Here is a 21,485-nt window from a genome sequence, read left to right on the forward strand (position 1 = left end):
TGTGCATCCTTTACAGGCTTGGTCACTTGGGCATTTTTCTTTAACTCAGACTTCCTGTCTGGCAAACTCTGGCTGCATCTACACTAGCAAGTGTTTTGGGAAAGCTGGGCCTTTTTTGAAAAAAACAGTGGTGTGTCTGCACACAAAATGTGCTCTTTCAATCTGAAATTGAAAGAGTGTGTCCCTTTTCCCGGCAGCCCTCTTCCTCTCCCAGATGAGGAAGAGCACCTTTTCCTGAAAGAGACCGTCAAAAAAAGAGTGTGTAGATTCTCTCTTCTTTCGAAAGAGCAGTCCTTCTGGTGCTGGATTTTTCAATGCCTGGCCCATTCTTTCGAATAAGCAGGGGCTGTGTGGACACTCTGTATCAAAAGAGTGGATCGATATTGCAATCTGCTTTTTTATGTGTGGACATGATCTTTCGAAAGAAGTTTTTTTGGAAGATCCCTTCTGAAATAACTTCTTTTGAAAGATCACTGTAGTATAGACACAGCCTGTGGTTCCAGGATATTTAAGTCTCCTTCCCCTAAAGCACACATAAACACAAGGAATTAACTCTTCCACTAAGACACTACTGCACTTTGCTCTTGTAAGTTTGTTGCATTCTATGACACTGGCCAACAGTGTGTTCCTGAGGAAATCACTTTGCCACTCTGTGCCTCAGTTTCTTCATCTGAAGAATGAAAATAATTAGATTTTTTGCCTTGTGATCTGTAAATCAAAATGTTTAAGAATTCTTATCAATATTCTGATAAAACCTAAAATCAGTCACAGAGAGGTTAAGTAATTCACTCGAAGATCACTAAGTTGACTCCCGCAGTCCCCTGCTCTGTTCATCTTTGCATAAAGCTCCCCAAACCATACTCTGTTGCTGCTATTCTCAAAACTGTTCTCTCTGAATCAGCACCTGGTCTCCTCCAGCATTGCTTGTTTCGGAAATTCAGCCGTGGACATGACACTCTGCTGGCCATTGAATTGGAATGTGGTCTGTTGAGCCTCGTAGGTTTATATGATACAGTGTGGAGGGTTTTGATGGTCTCCACAGTGATCCATCCCTACCAAATCACAGCATGTCTTCTGCCCTTAGGTCTGGCTCTGCTCTTACAGCTGATTTGGAATCTGTCTCTGCCACTAGATTGCACTCGGCCTCTTCTAGGCAGATCTCTCTCCCACCAGTGATTTTTGTAAACCACGGGCCTGTCTCTGTGCCATTTGTACAAACCGCCCTGTGCCACTTACCCGCTTGGGAGTGAGGCTGGATTTACTTAGGGCTGTAATAGTCAACAATAGGGCAGGAGTGCTGCAGTCCCACCTCTGCCAGGCTCCTCTGCCTTTTGCTAGCAAAGTCCACCAATTATTCTTGAGGTGTTAAGAATTTTAATGCTCTTGCCATAGGTGAGCCAGGAGGCAAGATGTCAGATATGGAGACCCAGTTGCTCAGTGCTGGGATGTGGAAGAAGGTAAGTATTTGCACTTCTTTCTCTGCAAAGATGCGTATGGTCAGTGTGTCTGCTTGTTTACGCTACTCTTTGGAGTGAGGCCTCTGAAGATATCTGGGCATCTAATGCCCAAGCAGTGAAAATCCCTCAATATTCTGACTCCCCTTTCAACCCCCAGTCAGCAGTTAGACTCGCTGAGCCATGGGAACTTAAATGAAGTACATGGAGAAAAATACCTCCCCCCACATGCTCCATAGGAGAGCGACACCAGCAGAAGGTTGCATGAGGGGAAAAAACAAGGCCATTGCCATGAATACCTCAAGACCTGCCATGAGTGAGATGCTCCCTCGCAGACTATCTGAAGAGAGAATTAAGTAAGAAAACCTCTGAGGAAAAAGGAAATCTTCTTTTTCTTCCCATAATACATACACACACTCGACAAAACTCCTATAACCTGGCTGCAGCTGCCAATCCCTCCAGTTCCCCCTCCCTGTAGCTACTTAAACACTCCCTTTATTAACAAGAGCCTTCCCCTTCCCTCGCTCTCAGCTGCCAACCAGTCTGGCTCGCTCCCTTGGCAATTGCTGCAGTTCACTTACTGTGCACTGTCAATGCTAACTCCTGTGGTTACTCTGCGATTTCTGTGGCAGCGTAAAATAAATGAAAATCATTCAAAACTGAAGTTTGGGTTCGTCTGGGGTTTCTACATTCCACTGCAGAAATGAATCTCCCAGTCACAACAGTATTGATAGCATTGCTGCGTTTAATTTTTGATCTAGTAGAGACGGCTCCCTTGATTAATCTCTGATTATTTGCATGCCCCTGTGGTGCTGGAAGCCTGCTGCAGAACTCAGCGTGAGTCACCACAAAAAGTAGGGCTGTCTGCCACAAGACCATAGACCAGTCAGTCTGTTGCATGGCATACTGGGCTCCCACTGTGCATAGATACCGCAGACGTCATTCAAAAAAAATCAGTGTGAAATCCTGGTTCCAAATGACATTAATGACCAAACTTCCATTGATTTCAATGGGGCTGGTATTGCATGCTCACGATTCACCCAAGGTTACTGTGGTGTCTGAGATATGCCACAGAGCTTAGTGCTACTGTAGGTTTGTCAGGTGTCTCTTCAGAGAAATGGTTATTCATGTAATTGTCTTTGTTGAGCAAATACAAATGTACTTAGGTGTTGCAGTAATATGAACTCAACCCTGAACCCCCACATGGTGGCAAAAATGGAATGTATGACTAGTTTAAGCAGTTGGTGGGGTATTTTCTCTGGTGCTGCAAACCAGATTCACATGGCTTTGTGCTACCCCACTTCCAGTTCCTTAAAAGTCATTAATAATAGTTATTAGTAATAGAGGTTGCACCTCCAAAAACCAGCACTATCTTGTCCAGCAATGTCCATCTTTTGGCAGGAACATGAATGCTGCTGGATGACAGAGTCCAGATAGGAAGGGCAGGCTGCCAGCTGCAAGGAGGTGGGCATCCCAGGTCTAGAGCCCTGTGACAGACCACAGCAGCAAGGGGCTAGGGCCAGAGGCCCCTGACATGCCAGAGTCAGAGACCCCCACAATAGTCAGGGGCCAGAGCCCCGCTGCAGTCCAGAGAAATCCAGTCCAGGGCTGAAGCCAGGGAATGTGGGGTTGAGGCTGAAGCCCTGTGGCAGTGCCTGGTGGCCAGAGCCCTCCTGCTTTCCCAGGGAGCCTAGGACCAGGACTGGAGCCTCATTCACAAGGCAGATGGGAGCGTAACTGCAGTCCTGGGCTGGGGCTGGAGTGCCACCCACCAGGCTGTCCAGAACCCCGCTACAGCCACATGGAGCCCCAGCCAGGGCTGAAACCCAATGGCAGCAGTATACAGGATGAGGCCAGAACCCACTGCAGGTGGGTTAGGGGGTGAGTTGGAGGTGAGGGAGCCAAGCAGGTGCTAGGGGCCCTGGCATGAAACCTCCCCTAGTCCAGCAAATTCTCCCTATCAAGACCAGTCAGGTCCCAACCATGCCAGACCAGGGAGGTGCAACCTATAGATAATAATTGTATGATGACAGCATTTGCAAGCCCCAGTTGTGACTGGAGCCCCATTGTGTTAGGCACTGCACCAATAGAGGGCAAGAGGCAGACCCTGCTCTGAAGATCTTGCAATCTAAACAAACAAGACAGGCTAAGGCTGGAAGGGGAAATAAAGGCACAGAGAGGTGGAGTGACTTTTCCAAGGTCCCAGGGAAGGTCACTGGAAGAGCCCAGAGAAGAAGCTAAGTCTCCTTACATCTAATTCAGTGCCTTACGTGGAACACACTGAGCTCCAGCAGTCACTGGCTGGTAGATAGCCACTAAAAGGAGTGATTTAAAGTAACCTTGAGGCTGCTTTAAAGTATGCTGGATACTAAAGCAGTTCCTGGTGGTTCTCAGAATTAGTGAGATTGCAGCTAGCTCTTATGGCTATCCCACCTCTACTCTGCTCAATCCTCACTGCATGCACAGAAGCTGGAGCAGAGGAAATATCTAGTTATAATACTGAATTCACCAGCAACAGCTGAATCTCTTTAAAATTAAGCAAGTCAGTGGTACAGATTTTATTAACCTTTCTTAAAAACAGTTGCACTGGAAGAAAGTTAGCAGCCACCTCTAAATTCTAACTGTTACACTTTTGCTTTTCTTTTGCTTTTGTTATAATTCACGTGCTCCTATAGCATCTGTTCTAAATCAGTCTGTTTTCCCATTGCTTTAAAAATCAGGTCAGGGTTAATCTTCTGTACCATGTTTGCTTTCCAGGCATTAGTCATGAAACTACTGATGAAAAGGTGATTTTTGGCATTGAATTTAATTCAACTTTTCTGGAATTCATTTTGTCCCAACAAGTCTCTGTTATGTGGTATATTCAACGCTCAGGAGAAGAACACATAGAAGAGGTGACTTATAGCCATCAAGGCAAGCTTCCTCTGTGGAGAATTCAGCAGTGTATTCAAAGGCAGGAGTTACTGGGATTAGTAGATGTTTTCCTTTTCCTTCCTTCAACTTAGGTATCATGTAGCTTTCTGGTATCACCATTTGGGGCATAGAGAGGTTGGGGGAGAGGCCATTTGCACTGTACCACAGGCAGATTTATTTTATTTATTCTGACTTATAAACTCGTTCAAAAAAAAAAAGAGAGAGAGAGAGAACGTAACCTTTGCTTTAAGCACTCTTGGGTGCATTTCAAAAAGACAGACTACTCCAGTAACACCCTTTCCCCCAATAATTAACACATGGAAAAACTTAGCAAGCAAAATATATATTCAGAATCTTCTACTCTCTAAGAGTTTCCATACATCCTTATCACATTAGTATCCAAGAACCTTCCAATTAAGCATTATGATGAATGTCTCTCATGTGAAGTCTGTTCTTTCTCTCATCTTGCCCTAGGAGGAGAACTGTACATACAATGGAGTGTTATGTTCATTGGATTTGGTTTGTGGTTGTTTAAAAATGTTTTTGCTCCTCTGTGTTTAAGTTAGAGAAAGCAAGTGGGAGATATGTCCCTTGTACTTCAGATTGGGGTGGTTTCCTATAGTTCCTGGGGAGAGTTAATTCCACAGTCTGGGACCAATGCCCATGGTATCTCCTGCCTCACAATCTTTATCGTTTCCAACAGAGTTCTCTTGTAGTACTGAAAAAACAATGGGCATGAGCGCATGCCAAGAAGGTCAACAGATTGGCACACAGAGAATGTTTTTTCCCGTCATACAAGCAATTTTCCATCTCCGGCCACTCTGTACTTACCTGTGAAATCATTGCAAGTCTCCTGGTAGTAAAAAAAGGAGAGATAAGGTCTTGGATATGCATTACTGTCCAATGATCATCAGTTAGTCATGCCTGAATCTGAACCAGATTGAATTATTTTTCTTTCAAGTCCTAGCAGAGTGTGAACAACACAGTCCTATAGGTACTATTAAATATACATAATAGTTTATGGCCCAGCCTTCCACTGATTGTGGGCGCTGACAACTGTCCTATTAACTGTGATGGTAAGATTGATCTCTTTCTTTCTAACACCTGAGAAAGTCTGGTGATGTTTGTAAGATTGTAGCCTTCTCCAGGGTTACAGTCTCTGTGGCAAAGGACTCTGATCACCATTTGGGCTCTTTGGGGGAAGTCACCATTGGTAAAGCCATATGAGGGCTATCACCCCAGTAATATGTCAGAGAGCAGTGATGGGTGCTAACCTTGGGATTCAGAGAAGCTATTTTATGTGCAAGTAGCTCAGGCTACAGATACTTTTTCCAGCATATGAGCTGGAAGTACAGGATGGTCTGTATATCCTGTCTTTTAGGTACCTTTGTTCCATCAAGTCCTACAAACTCAAGCTTGAAGAAGGGAATTTCACCACTGAGTATGAACACATAACACATGTATTTATATATCTAGCATGTCTCCTGTTCCAGGCTTAATGTCTTAGGTAAAGGTTATGACAGTTTCCAGAGGGTGCAACAAGGAATTGGGCTACCTCATAGTCCTGTCTTGCCAAGCTGGACTGCCTCTCATACTGTGATGCTGTTACTCGCTGCAAACCCTTCCAGGTCCTGCACTCACACAGCCATCACAGGCATGGCCACACACAGCTGAGTTACATGAATACTTTTGCCATCCACTCATGGACCAACAATAGAGAAGCTCAAGTCAATTCCCTCGGCTCCCCAGCCTATAACCCCACAGATGTACTGTTTTGACCTGGTCAGGGGCCTGGCCAGTGCAAGTGTATTATCCAGTCTGCACAACCCCTCAATCTGGAAAGGACATGCACCAGTCCTTGTTCATGACCAGATTTCCCTTGCAGTTCAAATAACACATTGGTTTAGGTAAAAAAACAAAAAAACATAAAATAAATTAATTATTTGCAGAAAGATAGATATTAATTGAATGGAAGTACAGATCAAAGTTATTTATCTATGAAATAAAAAATAAAAATGTAATCTGAATTCCATAAACTAGCCAGGATTTAAATCAATCAATGTCCTTGCTTATTTTGATGGATGGTTCCTTTGTACACTAGCTGGGATTTTCCTTTTCATCCAGAAATGACCTTCCCTGTTCTGCCTTTGTTCTCTAGAAATGCTTCCAGGTATTGAACTGGTTGTGGAGGGAGGAGAAGGGAGTGAAGCCTTTTATAGCTTCTTCCAGATCCCTTGCTGTGACATGAGTCAAGCAGCCTCCATTTTACTGAGAGGTTTCCAGGAGATACAGTTCCTGAGGTAGTCCTAGTGAGCGTGCATGTTCCCTTTAATGGGCCACATCAGTTTCTGGCTGGCCTGTTATTGTACCTCAAAGACCAGTTGTGGGTTTTTCCAACGTTTTAATACTTTTCGGTAACATACAAAGAACAAAACTTATAACTTCACATACAATGACAGTATATGCAGTCTAACAGATATTTTCAACAGATTAAGATTTTCAGAATGAAATCTCACAAGGCATAGTTTGCACAAAATATAACATAGTCACATGGGAGCACTAGCATATTGCTTTTGAGACAGGGTATCAGAAAAGCACAGTGATTTAGAACTTTGTCTGTGACATCTATCAATACTTGAAAAAATCATATTGTGTTCTGTTCAGCAGCTCAGCTGGTATGTCTTGAGAATGGCCAAAGAGCACCAATAGATAGAGGAGGCTAAACTGAAAACTGTGCTATGCATGGCTTGGAAGACCTGTATTAATTGCTCCAAACATACCATAATTCTTGATCTAATTGTTTATCTTTGATCCTCTTCTGCAAGAAACTGTATTCCTTACTTTACAGGTGAACCACTTCAGAAAGGCACTTCAGTGTAGGATTACATCCATCTCAAATCATGAAAGCAATTGATCAATTATTTAAAGTTTCATTATTTTCAAAGGGTTTTAAGCATGTGCTTAAGGTTATACAAGTGCTTATCTCTGTTCCAGAACGGAATGGTAACAAGGGCTTAGATGAGACACACTAATTATTTAAAAAAATCACCTTTGTAGTTGTAGTACCTATTCAAGGTTTTCAAATGGATTTACAAATGCTAATTAACCAAATTTTAAGCCTGAAGACGGTATTCTTAATAATGATAATGTATAAAATCTCTTATATCTGAAATTGCTTTGCAAGGTTGGTTAAGCATTATCATCATTTTTCTTGCAGATAAACAGAGATACAAAAGACACAGTGTTTTCCTAGTGCTAAATCAGGAAGACTGGGTATACACTACAGAGTTTTGTCGACAAAACTGGGGTTTTGTTAGCAAAACTCATGGAGTGTCCAGACTAAAAATGTGTTCTGTCAAGTAACTATTGACAGAACGCAGCAGTTTTCTTGAGAGAGTTAAGTCACTGCCGTGCAAGGCATAATGTCTCTGTCGACAGATTCTGTCAATAAAAAAATAGTGTAGATGCGCTGGGGGCCTTCTGTCAACAGACAGGGCTTCCGATTTACTAGGCAGCCCTGTTCGAAGAGCTTCCAGTTGGCTGCTCTGTCAACAGAGGACTGGGCAGTCTGGCTGCTCACTGTCAACATAGAGTGTCGACAGGGGGCGTCTCTATTAGGAGTGGACATGTTCTGTTAACAGAGGTTCTGTCAGGAAATATGTTCCTACAGTAATTTCTGTCGACAAAATTCTGTAGTGTAGACCCAGAGGAACTGGAATTCCTGGCTCTCTGTCTGATGCTTTAACAAGACTAGTTTTCCTCTCTGGAATTGTTCAATCCCATTTGGAGAAAAATCAGAATTTTTGTTAGAAATCAAACATTTAGTTGGTGCAACTTACGGTGGACAAAACAAAAGTGCCTTGAAGCTACCTATTTATCTGACTTGTTCTTGGAGCTGGCTTAAGGCCAAACCAGTGGCCCCAAATAACCAATATGCTAGCATTCTCTGGCACCACTTCCCAAGCTGAGCTCAGAGAACATGTAGTGTAGAGTCTGTCATAAAAATTTTATGAGACTCTCCTACACCATTGGATGCCACAGGTGGTTCAAAAAGTAAAGCCAAGGATATGGTGTGAAGGACAGAAGGAGGGGTGTATGCATATGTTTTATGGCTTTTGCATCTCTAATATGTTCCCAGCACTCACTGGCTGCCTTCCAAGGCAATGTTTACTAGGTTCACATTATGGAAACAATCTAACATGTTTATATGAGAAAAGCAAAGCTTCACTAACATGCTGCATTAACTATTGGGTACATTTAGAAGAAAACTCTCCAGACTGATTTTCCATATTATGAATGTTAACAGTAGGCAAAGAGTCTTTTACCGCATGCTGCTACCATTTCAATGGGAGTGTATACATGTTTGATCTTTGACAAAATAGATGTTAAAGCCCATATTCTGGGTTGTTTTCTTAAACTTACTTTTCCCCCCCAAAGTCCCCAGCCAGAATCCTTTGGCACTTACAAGATCATAGCAATTAGAGATGCCAATGAATGTTTGATCCGATGTGCAATATTTTGACCTAATGTAGTTTTTGTTGTCATAAGTAATGGGGCACCCACCATTTTCATTTTCAGAGTCATCCCAGTGGTGCATTTTAATACAAAAACAAAAGGAATATTTTTTCGAGTATCAGAGAAGTAGCTGAGTTAGTCTGTATCTTCAAAAACAACAGGAAGTCCTGTGACACCTTATTGACTAATAGATATTTTGGAGCATAAGCTTTCGTGGGCAAAGACCTGCTTCGTCAGATGCATGACTTGGGGGGTTTCAGTGGAGGATTTAAAGAGGGGGTCTCAGCAATGGGAAGGACCAGAGCTGACAAGGTCTGTTCAGTCAGGGTGGATATGGCCCATTGTCAGCAGTTAATGTGGAGTTATGAACATCAAGAGAGGAGAAAACAAGTCAGTTCAGTCGGGGTGGGGGGGTGGCCCGTTGTCAGATGCTGATGTGGAGGTTGAACATCAAGAGCGGAAAAACTGCTTTTGTAATAGACCAACCACTCCCAGTCTCTGTTCAACCCTTGGCTAATGGAGTTAAATTTGCAAATGATTTGCAGCTCAGAAATTTCTCTTTCCATTTTATTTTTGAAAAAAAAATTGTTGTAGGACTGATACTTTTAAACCTCTTACTGAGTAGCCAAGGAGATTGAAGTGTTCTCCTTCAGGTTTTTGTATGTTACCATTCCTGATGTCTGATTTATGTCCATTTATTCTTTTATGTAGAGACTGTCCAGTTTGGCCAAGTAAATTGCAGTGGGGCATTGCTGGCACATGATGGCATATATTATATTATATGTGAGGGGAAAAGAGCCCCAGATGGTGTGGTTGATGTTAGGTCCTGTGATGATATTGCTGGTGTAGATATGTGAGCAGAGTTGTCAGCGAAGTTTGTTGCAGGGATTGGCTCCAGGTTTAGAGTTACTGTGCTGTGGTCTATAGTTGTTGGTGAGAATTTTTTTAAGGTTGGCAGGCTGTCTGTAGGTGAGGACAGGCCTGCCTCCCAAGGTCTGTGAGAGTGAAGGATTGTTGTCCAGGATGGGTTGCAGATCACTGATTATGCGCTGAAAAGGCTAGCTGGGGGCTGTATGTGATGGTCAGTGGTGTTCTCTTGTTTTCTTGTTGGGCCTGTCTCGTAGCAGGTGACTACTGGGTACACATCTGGCTCTGTCAGTCTGTCTCTTCACTTCCTTAGGTGGGTTTTGTAGTTTCACGAAAACTTGGTAAAGGTCTTGTAGATATTTGTCTTTGACTGAGAGATTGAAGCACATGTGGTTGTACTTTAGTGCCTGGCTGTATAAAATGGATTGTGTAGTGTGCCCTGGATGGAAGCTGGAGGTGTGTAGATGAGCATAGTGGTCCATGAGTTTTTGGTATAGGGTGGTATTTATGTGACCATCACTTATTTGCACAGTAGTGTCCATGAAGTGGATTCCTTGTGTGGACTGGTCCAGGCTAAGCTTGACGGTGGGGTGGAAACTGTTGAAATCACAGTGGAACTCCTCAAGACCCTCTTTCCCATGGGTCCAGACAACGAAGATGTCATCAAGGTAGCACAAGTAGAGGAGGGCACTAGGGGACAAGAACTGAGGAAGTATTATTCCAAGTCACCCATAAAAATGTTGGCATACTTTTCGGGAAATAACTCTCTGTCACAATTCAACGTGGGAGAAGAAATATCTTTTTCTGAGCCATCTTTTGTTAGACAGAGCTCTGCATAAGCCTGAAATCTTGTCTCAAATGAAACAAAGTAGTCCCATATAAGATATTAACTCAACCATCTTGTCTGCCTGAGACCCTGGGACCAACACAATTACAAAATTGACATTTTTTTTTGTTATTTTTAAATATATATAAAAAAGTGTAAAGGTGATTTTCAAACTGGGTACCTAGATCTGTAAATTCACATGTAGCTGCCGAAAGAAACCAGACTGATTTTAAAAGATGTGATATCCCTACTACTCCCATTGGATATTGATGGTCCTGATTTGCATGTTTGGCATCTCTGAGAGGTTCTATTTATCGAAAAGGTCTCGTTTTAGGCACTCACGTTTCAAATTTTCCATCAGTGTTGCACACCAAGTGGATGGCCTCTATAGAGTATTTAAAGATAGGGAGATATTACATTGAAGGGGTTTTAAATGCAGTTTACTTTGACCAAAACACCATATGTAACACAAATAAGGTAGTTATATTTATTACGTAGCCAGATCTTTCTTCAGCCAATAACTTACTCTAACTTTTCCCATTACAATTCTGTATTCTGCTCTCTCTTCCTGCATTGTATTTCCTAATAAAACTGAATGTTATTTCAGTGCATGTCTTAAAGGTATAACTTACTATGATGACGATACCATGCTTCATGAATGACTCAGTGCACCTGGAAATTACGTTACAGACTTCCAGTTACAGTGGTGTAGCTGGAATGTTTCAGCAGATCTTTAAACCTCACTTTACAAATAGATGGTTACGCTTTGTCCATGACATGCAATACAGTTTCCTGAGGGGAGAGAAAGGGCAAAATACAGACTAGATTGGGAGCCTTTGGCCCAGCAGGATGTCTCTTGCATTTCACCTCTAAGGTCATGGCTCGGAATCCTACTTCCAGTCAGAATGGCCTATGGGAGGGGACAGGATCTCCTGCGGTACAGGAGCTGTCACCAGGTCATTCTGCTGCCCAGCGGAGAGCATTTCCCTGAGGTTTGGGGGTCATGAGTCAATTATCTGGTGCTTTTATATCTAGTGCTGCTCATGCAATTGATCATGTTTATTCCCATTTTGGGAAGGTTAGTCACTGACCTTTGGGAGCACATTTTTGTGACTTGGATTAATAAATAAGCCTATACATCATTTGTTCATAAAGCTTTAATGTGCTGAATTTCCTGCAGCTTAAGTTCAGCTGTTTGTTTATTCCTTTTAAAATTCCTATGTGTTGTGTTACTTACATAATGGGTGTCAGGACCAGAAAAAGCAAACCCAGGTTTCCCTGCAAAGCTATTAATATTAGCCTTCTATGGTTTTTAAAAAATCTTAAGCTAGTTCTGTGGACACAGATTTTCCAGGCTGCCATGTCCACCTTCCAAGAGACAGCACAAGCCACAGATTTTAAACTAATGGCCGGTGCATTGACATGGTTTTACTCCTTGCATGGTGTGGGTGATGGAAAATAACACATGGGAAACAACAGCATATTTCAGCTTCTTTGCTCTTTCCCACTGTCCCACCCTATGTTCACTGGCTGATGTTGGCCAGGGGTAGGGATTTCTGGCCAGTATGGTAAAGCTGTTGCAAGGTTTTCGTTTGGTCAGACATTGAACTTGATTACCATAGTCAACACAGTGGAGACAGGGAGGTGCTTTTCCTGTGATGCATTTTGCCCTGGTATGAGAGAGGAGGCTTCAGTTGCATTTGGAAGCTAGCTTTGTCTTTTAGTATTGCCATTTTGATAGCTAATTGGTGAGAGACATATTGGGTTCTGTTGATTTAGTCTGTGAGCTGATGATTTCTGTGTGGTTACAGCCTATTTTCTTTGGCTGCAGCTTCATGGGCATAACACTCTGGTTGTGATTGTAGATGGATTCTGTGACTATTCAACCCAAATCCTAAGAATAAGATGAAAGAAGAATGGAGAAGACTAAGTCTGGTAGAGAACAGTGGTTATGGGTCTAAACCTTACTACAGAACAAGATTTAAACGTATGTCCATCATGTGCCATGCCCATTTCTTTGAGCAATTAAATTTTATTTTGGGGGCCCAGTGATTAGTGGGAATGCTGAGTCAGACTGAAATGCATGTAACCCAGAGGCACTGATACCACTAATGAAGGAGAGAGAAGTCTGCTGTACATCCTTAGGTGAAAGAAAGCTGTCTTTTAGCTCATGCTGTAGAGGTACAAGGCTTTAGTCCCTAAGGTCACAGGTTCGATCCCACATGCTGATCAGCTGGCTTCATTGGCCTCACATACATGTTGCCCGGTGAGGCTGGAATGAAATGTTAGGTAATCATTGATTCATTTGCTCTTGAATTTAATTAAAGGTACAGCCAAATTGCTTTTTCCCATAAGTTTGTGACATGAGGGACTATTATGGGAGAAATCCTCTGGTGTGGAAAGTAAAGGTTTGAACTGTAAGTTTTTTTTACCAATGATTCCCTCACACTTCTACTTTACTTTAATCAATTGAGTGGGGAAGATGGGTTGTTATTGTAGAGTGTTGTTTGCTTGTTTGTTTGTTGTTTTATAATTCCTTGAAAACGTTAAATCAAACCATTATTTTTCCACAATTTTAAGAGAAAAAAATATATCCTGAGCTAAAATATGCCACATGGAATTCAGGGAGATTAATTTGATTTGGGTAAATGGACAGTGGGAGTTAAAAAAATATCCTTCCAATGGGAAGTTTGCTTCAACCTTAACTACAGTGGACTGATATCTCTCCATACATAATGATGTTATATCCCCCAAACTAAAGACAAACTCTGTGTAAGCTCAAAAACTTGTTTCTCATTCTCAGAAGTTGAGCTAATAAAAGATGTTCACCCACCTTACCCCCCTCTTGCTTTACCACATTATTCATTCTTCTTTCAGATTTTTAGCAAGTACGCTACATGTTGTAAAGAGTTCTCTCGACAGCCATGTTTCAATTACGTTATTATTTTGGCAGTAACAACATAGCACATAATAAAAAAGATCTACTTTCTCAATGGACTAATGATATAGGCCATTGATAAAGAAGAACGAGGAGAATACTCAGTAAACACTTTTTATTTTTCTTTCTTCCACTCTGTCTTTGCTCAGCCTTTGCCTTTAACCTTTGGTTATCTCAGCTTTACCTCTGGTGCTTTTCCCATGTTGATTAATGAGGGAAGGAAGGCTTTGAAGCCACTATCTTCTCACAGACAGGTGCAATGTTTTAACTGTGAAAGAGCTGACGTGTGAATTATTTGTAATAAAGGGGCCATCTAAACACAGCAATAACAAAGGACGAAAGACAGTGACATAACCTGATGCCATGACACTTTTGAATCCGTAGTTGTTTTCGATCTATTTCAACATTTGTCATTTTACGGCAGTTTAAGTTTTCCCCATTGCTAAATTCATGCTGTAAAAATGAAGCAATTAATATCAATGAACCTCTTATTCATTTCCCAGACATCTACTGTATCAGTGCTCAGCATATTGCATTTAATATTTTATATCAATGAGCAAAAACTATTTAAAAGTTGCTAAAAGAACATACAGCAAACTCCATTTCAGTGTCACTGAGAAGATACAGCATGCACTCCTCAACCTATCTGCAAGCTGAATCAATGCAATAACATGATGTCAAAAAAGATAAGTCAGCAAATGTTAATAATCAGCTGCTTAATTTCTGGCTCATACTTTTGGCCGTTACAAAAAACACTTATGCATGTGTTCAGCTTTAAATACTTGCTTAAAGTTAATCATATTATTGAACTGGGATCTCTGGTCTTCTGAATTGCTAAAAAATTAGTTATAGCTCCAGCAGAATTATTGATCATGGTATGCTGAAAATAATGATACTTCATACGATGGAAATAAACTTATTTCTTCTGTGTAGCCAGGCTTTTCACTATACTCAACATTTAATAAAACGTGTTTTATGTCTGCAGGTCAGGAACTAAAGAACAAATTAAGTATTCGAGTGAAAGGTTAAAGATCGACTACCAAGTAATGAAACGCCAGGTGTTTATGAAACTCCAGAGTCCTGTGGGGGAAAAATAGAGAGGAAAGACAGGAAAAGTTCTGAACCTATGGGTAAAACAACATCAACAGGATACAAAAAGAGAAAGAGAGAGAGAAATGGGAGAGAAACCTATAATGAAGTGTAGCTCAATTTGTGTGAAATCCAAGCCATAATTTCATCCCGTCAGAGTAAGAAAGGAATGAACAATGAAGCCACAGAAAAGGAGGAGGTGACAGTCACTGTAAATCAATAACCAAGATTTAAATGAGACATTGAATAAGACCCTTTTTCATTAAAAACAGAGGTAAAGCTGGATTAGAATTAAGGGACACATTAGTGTCTATTAGCCTGTTTTACAGGCTCCAGGGAACATGGTGGGAATCTCAATGGTTTGCATGTTTATAACTGTACTGTGTTAAACTGCACATGAAGGCAACTGTAATAGTTCAACAGCAATAGCGTAAAATAAGGGACAGCAAAGCTTAGTATGGAGATGGACTAAGTGACCCAACAGCACTTTTCCAAAACTAGTGTCTTTCAAAATCATCAGTGGCTTTGTCCTGTCTTTTTATATGTACCCAATATAGGGTGACCAGATAGCAAGTGTGATAAACTGGGACACTTTTGTCAGGGTGGGTAGGTATGGTTACATATATAAGACAAAGTCCCTAATATTGGGATGATCCTGATAAGATCAGGACATCTTGTTACCCTAAGCCAGTGTAGCAGGGCTTCTGCCTTCTGAATCAGAGATGGGGCCAGAACAAGCTGTGCTCTGGAAATCTCCAGCCAACAAATAGATTTTTGGAAGACATAACAACCCCCAGTCGGCTCTAAGATATGATGCCAGGGAGCCAAAGCAGGCCTTTTTGAAGCTCCGTAACCTGGACTCAGTACTGGTAAATTCCTTTTGTGTCTACTTGTATAATCTCTCCTCCACCACTGATGCAAGCTTTAATGGCCTGCTGTTGATCTTTGCCTGCACTTTCTTTCATACTGTTCTCTGCTCCCAGCATGACCTGCTTGAAAGGCTATGAGAAGACAACATCTTCAGCTCATTCAAGCCCCTTTTTTTAAGATCCGCCTTTGACATTATGCCAGCATGAAATTAGCCAGGTTAAAATATTGTTTTTCCAGAATAATCATGAAAACCTTTCTTTATATTGCCATGCTGTGTTGATTAAGTGCATAATCTTGGTTTCTAAACATGATGGGGAAAACATACTATTATTTTTGTTTGTTTGTTTGTTTGTTTTCTGTTTTAGAAGACAATGACACATCTTTGGGTGGCCTAAGAAATTATCATAGCCAAAAGTGAGGAAGCCCTTGCTCTTGAAATAGGCTTTTCAAAATTTATCCAGGTCAATGTCTTTTGTAAGATGGATCAAAATCCCTGTGGGACAAAAGCGGGGCGGGAGGAAGTTTGCAAGGCACTGAAAATGTTGTTATAATCTAAGTCAAAGGAAATCTCTCTCCCTCACTGCCCATACAGTATTACTTTTTAGGGTCAAGTATTATCTCCTAACAACATGAAGCATATGCAAAATAAATTGTGCAGGTTGAACTTCTCTAATCCAGCACACTCTCATCCAGCAACATCTCTAGTCCAGCACAATTTCAGTAGACTGGATGTCCACTTATCATGGCCATGGCCAAGTTTCCCATGGTCCCATAATGATTTTTACAACCACCAGTCCTCACTCTCAGTGCTATGTACTGTTATTTAGCTTTAATGTACCCCTAAGGCTGTGTCTACACTGTGGGGACCTCTTGGCAAAAGATACGTAATTGTGCACAGCAATTTGTATATCTTTTGCCAACAGTTGAGTCAGGAGAGGCTTTTCTGACATTTGTCCTGTCCACATGGGGCCCAATGTCAGAAAACCCCTTCTGTCGAGACATCCCTTCTTCCTCGTGGAATGAGGTGTACAGGGACATTGATGGAATGCTCCTGAGCAGCAGATCTCGTAGGAGAGATCTGCAGTCAAGATACGCGCTCTGTCAACAAAACTTCTGTCAACAGAAGTTTTGTCAACAGAAGCCTTCAGTTTAGACATAGCCTAAATGTCTTATAAGAGCCGAGGAAGCAATGGAAGTGTTGGTAATGATGCTAGACAATGTTGACCTCCCATGGTTCAGCAAATTCTCTCATTTGGAACCAGTCAGATCCCAAGGGTGCCAAACTACAAAGGTTCAACCTATATAGGTGTATCTTTGTTGTCACTGACACATTTTTATTATAGCTTTAAAGTAAAAACAATGGGGATGCTTTTGAAAACGTTGGGAAACCCTACCTCCTGTGATGTTATTAAATTACCTAGTCCATCTCCCTGCATTGTTACTTAGTCCATCTCACAACTGTTAGCTGTATTTTGATCATTGCCAATTTAGTTTAACTCAGACAAACTTTGGGGTTGTATAGTGTATAGTGCCTGGTGACAAAAGATCACAAAGCAGGTGCCAGGAACTTATTAAGTAAGGCCTGCACCTCCGCAGTGCAGTAAGTATTGTCACCAGAGCTGACTTGCCTCAGGTCACAGTGTGTGTAAGTATCAAACAGAACCCACCAGTAAGCCTCAGTTCTCTGAGCCCTGTTCTGTTCCATAGAGCACCCAACCTGTCTAATAGCTGACATATACTCTCTGATGTAAATAGATCATTAATGGTATAGAGGCAGCTCAGCACATCTGGATGAAGAGTGATTCACCCTGTATGACATAACAAGCCTGGCTAGCAGGAGCAGGGTGGAGATAGATAGATAGATAGATAGATGAACAGGGAAATGAATACAGATTTTACACATAAAAACAGTTTGTAATATACCTGCTATGAGTACAGTTAATTTAGTCATCTTTTGCCTCCCAGCTCTTCATCCTCTGAAATAAGATAGCAGGGCAGATTTATAATCTGGGACATTTTCCAGAACTCTCCTTTCTTTCTTTCTTTCTTTCATTCTTTCTTTCTTTCTGAGGCACTCAGAACAACAGGAAATTAAATAGGGCCTTGTGTACTATAATAATGCCACCACAGTAGTGCTGAAGATGTGCTTAAAGTGCATGTGTCATTGTGTGCTAATCACTGTTGTTCTCCCGTGCAGCCTCTATGAGGCAGCAGAACACTGCACACTCTGAAGTGCCAGCTTTTTTTTGGAACATCACTGCTTCAGAAGGAATGTATCCTGGAGCATGGGATTAGAGCATGGGACTGGGAGTCTAAACAATGATATTGAGTTTGTGTGTAACCTTGGGCAAGTCACTTAGCATCCACGTTTCCCCAGCTGCAAGGATGCTAACATACACTATCAGTGCCTCACACAGGGGTTGTGAGGTTTAGTTAATTTTGTAAATCACTTACAGAATTCCAGATTTGCAAAGTAACTGGCAGCATGGATGACGATATTTGCCTCAGGTACCAGTTTCATTAAGCCAGCATCCCAAAGACTAATATGTCATATTGTGCTAAATGTTGCTAGTATTTCCATAGCCTTCATAACTTCAAGCACAATTCCACAAAAGCAGCAGGGAGTGGGATACATACTGTACACAAATGGAGCCTTTATCTTTAAATCTCAGGTTTTTTCACAGTTTTCTCTTTCACAGGTCCTGCACCCGACATGATAAAGAATTAAACTGGCTTTTAGCTCCCTTAATCTGACTGGCATTTTTTCTGTTCTGACTTATAATGGTGTAAATGAACAGTAACAACACGGAAGTTAATAGAGTTTGCACTGTTATAAACCCAGTGTTAGATCAGACTCAGACTCATTGACTTGAATGTTATTACTTTTCATTTGTTGCTTGTAATACAGTAATTGCTAGGTTCCCCTAGATGGATCGGAATCCACTATGCTGCATGTTACAAACACAGAATTAAAAGATAACCCCTGCTCAAACAGTATTCAGTGTAATGGTGTTTGCCCAGTGATCTAACTCTTGCTTGGAGAAAATAGATTACCTTACTATTGTTTTTGTCTGTTTTAATTTTATTGTTTTCTCATGACTCTATTCTCTCTGACTATAGCCACCTACACGTGCCAGCTACTTCAAAATAGCCGCGCCAACTTCGAAATAGTGCCCGCCACATCTACACGGGGTGAGAGCTATTTCGAAGTTGAAATCGACGTAAGGCGGCGAGACGTCGAAGTCGCTATCCTCATGAGGAGATGAGAATAGTGCCCTACTTCAACGTTGCACGTCGAAGTAGGGCACGTGTAGCCAATCTGCGTCCCGCAACATCGAAATAGTGGGGTCCGCCATGGCGGCCATCAGCTGAGAGGTTGAGAGATGTTCTCTCCAGACCCTGTGGGGCTCTATGGTCACCGTGTGCAGCCGCCCTTAGCCCAGGGCTTCTGGCTGCTGCTGCTGCAGCTGGGGATCCATGCAGCATGCACAGGGTCTGCAACCAGTTGTTGGCTCTGTGGATCTTGTGCTGTTTAGCACGTGTGTCTGGGAGGGGCCCTTTAAGCGAGCGGCTTGCTGTTGTTCTGGAAGTGCTAGTCTGCCCTGTGACCCTGTCTGCAGCTGTTCCTGGCACCCTTATTTCGATGTGGGCTGCTTTGGTGTGTAGACACTCCCCTGCAGCGCCTACTTCGATGTGGTGCTGCCCAACATCGAAGTTGAACATCGACGGCACCAGCCCTGGAGGACGTGTAGACAATATTCATCGCAATAGCTTATTTCGATTTCGCTACATCGAAATAAGGTATTTCGATGTAGCATACGTGTGTAGAAGTAGCTTATATGTACCTTTTACTAATGCATGCTGGACAATAGAAGTCTGAAATGAAAATGTTTGAATGGGAATCTGTTTATCTACGGTATTTATGTGCCTGTTACTCTGAGGTAAAAGAGTGAATATCTCATTGTCAATCCCTGAGCAAACCATCCCCACAATGTCCTCTACTCCCCACCTCACATGAATTCAAATGTTATTTTGACTGTCCTATTACTGCATTGTTTTCTGCTTTGTCCAACCTCACAGCTGAAGGCTGATGAGAGTCATCAAAATGGGATAACAGCTGCTGCTCCGTAACCTGCAGAGAAAGGACGCAGGGGCACATTACTGCAAGGTGCACAAGCACACATTCCTTCATACCATTGTGAAATTAAATGTGAATGTCACAGAGAATGGGCACATGAAAAAACAAACAAAAAAACAAACCTCACAAAACGGAGGATGAAGAGGGATGGGTGAGAGATTTGCTTATTGAGTCTCAGCTGAGGTACAAGGATTATGTCCAATTTAGCAGCAGTCCCAGCTTTGGCTTGGATGAGTATTGTGAACAGATGTGGCAGCGGGAGAAACAGCAGAACTATGATGGGACAAAATGGAAGCACGTGCAGGAGGCGAAGGAAAAGAAAGATTGAAGGTGCCATGAACCTGTCAGCAGCCCACACGCTAGGCTGACGACTATGTAGCTTTTATATTCCATCTAAAGGAAAGGAAATTTAACAGGCAAAAATAGTGTGTGCTGTTTCGTGCATCCTCCTATTAATTAATATTGCTTCTCAATGGGCTTAGATAATGCACTGTCATTGTTGGTCTGCATGGAACTGCACTGTAATACCAGAATTTTGTAGTAAGTGAAAAGTTCCTTATTTGATCTCTACACTAGGGGCAATAACTCCAAATATGCTATTTTGACAGAAATTCAGGTGTTTTAGCTAACACTTAGAGAGAAAGAAGCTTATTCATGAAGTATGTTGTGAGTGTTTCATGGCTTCCCTGGAATAAGTTTTGACTGTTACTGAACTGTCTGTAGTTCAGGGGTAGGTGGACATATTTGTAGAAGTGCTTTGGGATTCTGTAAGGATGGGAGGTGCCATATAAATGCAGGTCATTTTGTGATAGAGATACAAACTAAACTAAATTATGCATTGGACTTATATTTCAGTTCATGGGTGGCATTTGCTAACAAGGGCTACGTCTACACGTGAACGCTACATCGAAATAGCCTATTTCGATGAATAACGTCTACACGTCCTCCAGGGCTGGCAACGTCGACGTTGAACTTCGACGTTGGGCAGCACCACATCGAAATAGGCGCTGCGAGGGAACGTCTAAACGCCAAAGTAGCACACTTCGAAATAAGGGTGCCAGAAACAGCTGCAGACAGGGTCACAGGGCGGACTAGCACTTCCGGGGGAACAGCTAGCCGCTCCCTTAAAGGGCCCCTCCCAGACACACTCAGCCTGCACAGCACGCGGTCTGCAGAGCCATAGACACGCACACCTCAGTGAAGCAGTTATGGACCCCCAGCAGCAGCAGCAGCAGCAGCAGCAGCAGCCAGAGGTTCACCCAGCTGCCTCTGCAGGAGCAGTGCTCGCCGTCCTCCATGCCATGCAGGAGGCAGCTGATCACCTTTTCTTCGTGGAAGAGGAGCTGCCTCCAGGGGAGGAGGAAGCAACCCAAACCCTGCTGCCCCCCTGACCCCCCGCTGCACACGCCGCCGGCTGTGGAGCTACCCCACGAGCACTGACTGGTGGGAGTGGCTGGTGCTCGGAGAGTGGGATGACGACCGCTGGCTCCAGAACTTTTGCATGAGCTGGCAGACATTTCTGGAGCTATGCCAGTGGCTCACCCCCGCACTGAGGCACCAGGACACCACCATGCGGCGTGCCCTCAGCGTCGAGAAATGGGTCGGCATCGCTGTCTGGAAGCTGGCCATTCCAGACAGCTACCGATCCGTGGGCCAGCAGTTTGGCGTTGGCAAGGCCACCGTCAGGGCTGTCCTCATGAAGGTAAGAGGACCCACGGGGGGAGGCGGGGGAGGCAGCCCTGGCAGGGGATGGGGGGGAGGCAGCCCTGGCAGGGGAGGGCCACACACACCCTGCACACCCCTCATTGGTGCTCTCCCATGTGCTTCCCCTGCAGGTCGTCCGTGCCATCAACGCCCTGCTCCTCCACAGGCTCG

General features: G+C 42.8%; 1 pseudogene; it reads left to right on the forward strand.

Moving 5' to 3' along the window:
* Positions 1 to 19,938, forward strand: part of LOC142019768 (semaphorin-3D-like) — a 97,668-nt pseudogene extending 77,730 nt beyond the window's left edge.
* Positions 19,939 to 21,485: the final 1,547 nt, after the last annotated feature.

The sequence above is a fragment of the Carettochelys insculpta genome, chromosome 1 (assembly GCF_033958435.1).
Source record: "Carettochelys insculpta isolate YL-2023 chromosome 1, ASM3395843v1, whole genome shotgun sequence".
In the NCBI taxonomy this organism is placed as follows: Eukaryota; Metazoa; Chordata; order Testudines; family Carettochelyidae; genus Carettochelys; species Carettochelys insculpta.